We start from the raw sequence: 7,528 nt of genomic DNA on the forward strand, positions 1-7,528 counted from the left end.
CCCTTTTAGGAAAACAAGGGAAAAAAAATGCCTAGCACTGTAGGTCAACACATACAATAAATATTATTTAAGGTCATATCTGAACTACTGAATCCAGCCACACAGCTCAGAGATAACTTACCCATGGGTCTTGCAGATTAGCACCATCATGACGTGCCAGGGTTGAAGACAAGCTACCAAACAGTGCAGCTGGATTTGCTGTAGAAGGATCTTCCCTTACTTTCAGATGAGCATTTTTCAAAATGTGAGTGCTCCAACCAAAAGAATGCAGAGCAGGAGGAATCACGCACCATCCATGCTCACCCCAGCACACCACACCACTCAAGCATGTCTGGATGAGGGTTTTAAATGGGCAATAGGGACAACTATGCACCCTGAGGAGCCTTTGTGTCTCTTTTTTAATCATCTCACATATTTTCCATTGTGATTAATTTGCTACTTGCTTAATCCATGAAGGACTTTATTTAAAAAAAAAAATAAAAAATGAAGTGAATAACCTGTCATCTCCTCACTGATGAGGAAACGGTTCTTCAGTGTGGTAGATATTTGGAGCCATTTACAATGCAGGGATTGCAAGTTGAAGAGCCGGTGTGCTAGACAAGTATTGCCTTACAAGCACCTCATTCAAGTGGATGAGGAATTGCCTCTCTTCATACATTCTGTTTAGAAGTGTAGTGGTCTGAACTGCTTTGTTCTCCACATATATATTAAAAGCAGATTCATCACTGAGTTAAAGAAAATAACCAAGTACTGTCTCCACAGACTTTTAAATAACAGTTCCTCCCCTTTTACTCTTGGCATTGCTACAGATGAATAACAGAATATTGGATGCTTGCTACAGATCCTTGGGCTGTTCCACTTGCAAAGAAAATGTGAGCTCTTTTAAAGAAGCATGTCATAGTTCCAGCAGAAATATACCACTGCTGAAGTTTCATTTTAATAGCTGGATATACCCATGGATCTGGCCAGGTTTTGTTTTCATTTTTACACTGGAACTGTGAAAGTTTCTCATTTATACTCTATAAGAAGCAACTAATAAACCCGTCCCTGATCAAGTATGTTAATTTCAAATCTGAAACTTAAAACAGTTAATTATGCTGTGAGGGAAATATTTTGGAAAAAAACCCCAACCAACCAAACAAACAAAAACCCACCAAAATTCAGAAATGTTTAGCCATATGTAGAAGTAGCATTCAGCTGTAAATGGTAAGAGGAGTTACACAAGTATCACCAGAAGCTTCATACTCCACACAGACTTGTTTCAGTGACACTTAAAAGTTAAATGCAGACTATCTAGTAGATTTTTCCACCTGGCCAAGCCTGGTACTCATCTCTTAAACAAATGTATTAAATTCTCTTCTTTCAGGCCAGTTATGGATTCAGTCATTCATTAACTCTGGAAGCCTTCTTCAGGTTTGCTGAAAAACTTACTCTTTTAGATTTCTAATGAGTTCTGATTAGATTACTAATGACTACAATACTGAGTTACTACCACTTTATTTACTGAAGATATTTTTTTCCTAGCGTATACAGTATTTTGAGTACTTTGTCAAGGAGTTTTTAATAGAAGCAAGTGCCAAGTTCAGAACTGAGAGTCCTTAAAAAATGAAATTAAAACCTGTTCAATACCCCCCACACAAAAACAGGAGAAACAAATATTTTCCTGGGATCACCCACTGGACAATACATTCCCACTTGCAACCAAAAGTTTCTAAGCAAAACAAATAGTTTCATTAAATGGAATTGGAACACAGCATTAGTTTGGGACAGCACAGCAATAGAATGTGAAACCATTTAAAAAGTAAGTAAAATATACCCCCAAACAGGGTCTAGAACAACTGATTGTTGGTAGTGCCCCAAACGTGTTTGGGCAGGGTCCTCTCCCGGCTGCAGGAGAAGGCACTACTGCCCTCCTTGTCACCTGCACTGCCTGCTCAGATCTCTCCTGCTGGGTGATCTCTCTAGCTGAAATGTCATCTCTGCATGGGGCCAGCCTGGGCTCAGCACTTCTATAGGTACTGTGAGGGATTTTTGTGGTGCTGGGTAGCTGTCTCCTGGGACATTCACAGAGATGAAGTCCCTTCTGCAGCTGCAAAATAAGTCCAGGCGCTCATCCAACCTGTTGGTGCTGGAGAAAGGGAGACCTCAGGACAGCTCATTTAGATCCTGAAGTCTTCTGCAAACTTCTCGATTGCTCCCACCATGTTGCCAAGTCTCTCTTTTCATCCCCATCCTTATGCTTTGGAGGAGGCTTAACAGAAGCGTAAAGTCCAGTTTACTGAAGATATACTTCTGTAATTAGGCAAAGGCTCTGAACTCTTGCTTACATCCTTAGTGCATCCTCTGGGCCATGCATGGCCAAGTTGCAGCAGAGAATATGCTTCATTCATTACCCAGAAAAATAATGTAACAAAAGCTCAATGGTCAAAATTCAAATGGGTGTTTGCACTGTCACAGGGCTTGTTATTTGTTTTGTTTATTCTGGCTCCTACAGTTCATCAATACAGGAACAGATTTTCACCTCTCATCTATAATCAGCAAACTACATCAAATAACCATTGCAATTAAACTTAGCCACATTTTCCTTTAAAGCTGAGTTAGACTGCATTGTGATAATTTTGAATATACTTCTTATAATTTTACACTGATCTTTCATTTATATTGATCATATCATTTTGTGCATGTAGGTACTTTTCAAGAGATCCTCCTTGGTCTCTTCTCATCTTGTAGTTATTTTCTTAAGAAAATGTAACTCCAGGCATATTTGTATTAAGAAATACAAAAGTAGGGTGATGAGTAAAAAAAGTATAATGCAGTTGGAAGAACACAACTTCTAATCAACCAGTAGTATATTAGTTTGAGAACACTGAGTTAATAAAACATGAAAAACCAAAATAGATAATGTTCAGTTCTTGATATCTCTTTTAATTCCGAATTCTTGTATTGGCCATGTGTCAATCCTCTACCAAAGTTGCTCACAGAAAATACTCATGTTAGGAGTACATATAGGCTTTTGTTACATATAACAGAGGATGGTAAAAGTCTTCTTTGGCTTCATATTTTATTAATATATGCTTAAAGAGATGTTTGTAGTTTTCAGGGTAAAGAATCACAGATATCCATAATAAAATATACTGAAAACATACTCTGATTCCTTCGTTCTGCCTCAGAAACAGACTGAGGGCTAAATATTGCAGGCTGTGCAATATCAATACCAAGATTTTTGAGAGGTAGCACAGCATTTCTACCACTGTCCCCATGTGGGTAACAATGAAATACCAGAAAGTTTGGCACAAAGCTGATCTTTTACTGTACTAAATAAAGCCAGATCACATTTCCTACAACAAGAGGGTGACAAGGACAAAAGAAGAGTTGAATATTTTTAAAGTTCCAAAGACTGTGAAACCTTGTTTGTTGGAGGTGGCTTGATTTTTGTTGTCCCATTCCTTTCCATAGATTTTTTGATAGCTCAGAAAGAATGAAGTCTCCAAATATAGGCCTGTACATCTGTGGCCCAGATAAGGAAAGTGCTAAACAGTCCCATGATAAATGATATCTCAGGGAAGGATACCAGATATCTTGATGAGTACTAAAGAATTTCCATGTGGAGAACAAACGCTATCAGAAAAAAAGAAGATATGATAAAAATCAAAAACATTTCAGGGACATGAGGCAAAAGGGGTAGATGAGGAAATGCAACAGTTGTCTTTGAAACTGCACCGAAAGTGATTCTTTCGATGTTAATCTTTTTCAACCAGGGTGTCTGTAGCTTTTACTGAAACCTTCACTGTTTGCATTGGACTCTGAAAATACTCAGGTTAGGATGGATCACAAGTGTTTTCTTCCACTGGAATTCTGATATTCTGTGGATGAAATTGAATATTACTTTACAAGAACTATTAGAAATGCCTTCCTCCTTTCAAAAAGCCTTTCCATCACTTCTTTTTTTTTTCTTCCCCGACATTGGTAATTGCCAGTAATGCCTATTTTTTTCCCACTTTTTAAATGTAAAGTTAAAAGGAAAATATTTTCAGAACAACAAGATTTCCATCATATGAACAGTTAATTCAGAATTCGATGGCAGTCACTTTACTGTCCTCACTATGCATAATTCCCATTTAGAAAAGCCTTAACCCTAGAGTTATAGTAGAAGAAGCAGTGCTTACTTTAGTATTTTTCTTCCTTAATCCAAGATAAATCTCTATAATTAGAATTGACTGCTTTTTAAAGGAACAGAAATGGCAAGTGGCTCTACCTTAAATTAAAAGATCTATTACCTTCGGTCTTCTAATTCTTCTCAGCAATGTGTTGTCTCAGGAGGCACTTTCTCATCCTTATGAAAACTAACTGACTATAGGTGTAGAGGGAAAAACACATCACTGGAGTTACGTACTAAGTGACTGCATAAGGAAGATATATACAACTTTAGAGCAATGGAAAATAATTGCCAAGTATGTCATGTATGAACATTTTATTAAAAAGTTTCTGTAGCATAAGCTTTTCATCAAATAAGACATTTTTATTGAAAGCTACATTTTCATTCCCTCATGCAAATGGGACATTGGAAAATAAAAAGTAGAGACTCGCCATTTCTGCTTTCATGAGTTGAAGGCCTAAAAGCTTAGTGGCACTTCTGGTACACCACAGCTTTGTACAGCCATACCCCAGAAACCCTCATGGCCAGCAGTAAAAAGTGGTATGCCCTGCCAGGATATCATGGCATGTATTTTCAGGTAACTGTTCATTCTTTTTGCTCCCAGGATTTTCTTTTTTTCCTGTGTCCTATAAGCTTATCTTTTTAACTTCACTGTGTTAGTGTCCCTTTCTGTTCTGCTCTTTACATGGCTGTGGCTTTAAATCTGGCCATTAACAATCCTCTGATTTTGTATGCTCATCAGTCTTTCTTTTCCTAGACAGACAAGCAGCAGATGTCCTAAGGTCTGCCAGATGATTTGAGATTTTCAGGACCTGTTGTACCCTGGAATTAGTGAACACTGGCAGCATGTACAACAATAACAATGCTATAAGCTATCTGTTAGCTGATGCTTTGATTACAAAGTCATTTATATAACAGTAACCAATACTATTTGACTAACTACTCACAACATTCAGTGGATGGCATGTACCTCATATTAAAAAGACCTGGATCCAAACCAGTACCGCTTTCTTCTACCCAAGATAAAAAACAAAACAAAACAAAACAAAAAACCCCAACAACTAACCAAATGAAACATTGCCCAAAAGCAAAAATAATTGTCTCACTGCTCCCTCCTCCAAATGCTTAGTTTTACTCATTCTGACAATTATTTCATCTAGGTAATGTAATACATTCTGTATTTCAATGCCTTCTGGTTTTCAGACCTGTATGTATTGCCCTTTAAAATTACACTGTAGAACCACACGCTAGCATCAACTGGAGGGATTTTAGAAGCCATCAACAGGCCAGACGATAGCTTATGGCTGCTGAACACAAGGTATTTTGACTCTCCTGGCTAATTCCACTTATTTCAGCAGAGCTGTGCCAACAGTGAATCTGAGCCCTCTATCTAAATTTAATCTGTTCATTACCTCCAAAGGCTATTGCAAATAAATAGACAATCAAGTAGTTAGAAGGACAGAAAAGAGGGATACGGTGTATAATAGGTAACCTTACAGAAGACAATCAGAGCACTGATTCCTTTCCTTCCAAACAGCAGACAATAACAGTTCAAACTAATCACGATTCACATTTTCTTTTCTACATTTAATTGATACTCTGGAGACTTTATTCAGCTCACTCTAAATCAGTCCCTTGGTAACTGACTTCACCAATAACTGGATCAAACTGCAGGTAAGAGCTGGACTGGGATCTGTAGAGCATAAAGCCCTCTGCTTTACACAGCAGTGAAAGCTGCTCCAATACATACACAGCGTAAGCAATTGTTGAGAAAGGCTTCGGATGCCCTGACAATATATTTTACTTTGAATGGGTAAAACAAGCTCAGTGTTTACCCAGTTCTTGGCTTCTTCACTCCTGCTACATTGAGAGTGACACTTGTGAAATGGATATCTTTCCCTGGGGAATGAAGTTAAGAACAACTCAGTTTACAAACTCTAGGCTAAAAAGGACCTTTCAGATAATGCTTCCAGTGAGGACTGACTGGGATGTCTCTTTACCTGGAGTACACAACTCACCTCTACACTCCTGTGGACTCCTGCCACCTGTCTGATACTTTCTAGTCATTACTAAATAAAATTCTGTCTATGTAGAAAATTTCAATAGACATCGCTATTTAAAAGACCTTCCAAAGATGTAGCAGAATGTGTCTTTGGGTCAAAGGAGAATCTTATCTCACTATGGTTTCTAAATCTGTAAGTTTTCTGAGGAGTGGAGTGTTGAAATCTGATTGCTGAGGATGTGCAACAAGAATGAAAGCTAAAGAGAAAGATTAAAGCTGTTTAAAGTTCAGATATATCTCTACTATCTTTCTCAGCACATTGACATAGGGATTAAATACAGTTTCTCAGAAAAGTGAAAAAATCATTTTAATAGAATCTAGTTCGAATTAGGTAATGTAAGGATTGTTATCCTCACACCTAAAAGAAGAATATTTTATCATGAAACAGAATAGTCCTTGAAGTAGGATATTCAATAATAACATTCCTAAAAATGCCTGTTCATTTTTGATCAGACTTCAGAATGGTTTTTGTTTGGTTTTGTAACTTTTCAGGGAAACGTATTAAACTTTGGTGTCCTTGTGCTGCTGTCTCCATCTTCAAACTGTTCTCCTTCAGAAACTGTATTTTTTTTCTTCTGTCCTCATACTAAATATCTATACTGTCATACAAAGTTCTTCCGTCTTACAGCAGCAGAGATCAATCATCTAATGTGGGGCATAAGCTTCTGTTTTACTGAATCATCTTGGCCAAACCATTTAGTCTTCAGGATCTCACGTACATGACTCTAACATATGGCTAATGACCAACAAATGATTTAAGTTCAGTGGAAGAAAACCGTAACTCTTGTCTGCTGCAGCTACTCTAGAAACCTACAGCATAAATTTCATGAGTAACCCAGAGGGGTAGGAGCAGGCATAAGAAGAACAAACTCAGAGTGGCCCAGGTCTACACAGCATTTCTTTTAAGCTAATACAGGTTTTCTTCATAAAGCTATTAGATACCCTAATATGGGTATTTGATCCTTTGAATAGTTCTATTTTCTGCCTAATCATTCATAATGGAGCTAATTCCCAGCCTTTCCCATGGTTGTTTTTAGCAGTTGAATACTCAATAAGAAAAGGTTTGGGGGACAACTGAGGAGGAAAATGGTGAATTGTAAAAAGGGAAGGGCATTTTAGTTTAAAATACATTTGCATTTCAAAAGATAAGAGTAAATCATGTGCACTTAACTGGCACTTGCTTTTTTAATTTAATTAATGCTAGAAAGACACTTTAAGACATAGTGCTCTAAAGGTGCTTGGAAGGAAAAAATTGTCCCCCAAGTGTCTGATGTGAAGAGCCCCTGGGTGACACTCAGAGTAATGCACTT

General features: G+C 37.6%; 1 long non-coding RNA gene across 1 annotated transcript; it reads right to left on the reverse strand.

Annotated features, from left to right (window-relative positions):
- Nucleotides 1–1,686: 1,686 nt before the first annotated feature.
- On the reverse strand, nucleotides 1,687–5,419 carry LOC138686287 (uncharacterized). The gene is made up of 3 exons (XR_011325623.1): nucleotides 4,584–5,419; nucleotides 4,278–4,347; nucleotides 1,687–3,863 (listed from the first exon to the last, which is right to left on the reverse strand). It is a non-coding gene; the product is annotated as an uncharacterized lncRNA (long non-coding RNA).
- Nucleotides 5,420–7,528: the final 2,109 nt, after the last annotated feature.

The sequence above is a fragment of the Haliaeetus albicilla genome, chromosome 8 (genome assembly GCF_947461875.1).
Source record: "Haliaeetus albicilla chromosome 8, bHalAlb1.1, whole genome shotgun sequence".
NCBI classification, from domain to species: Eukaryota; Metazoa; Chordata; class Aves; order Accipitriformes; family Accipitridae; genus Haliaeetus; species Haliaeetus albicilla.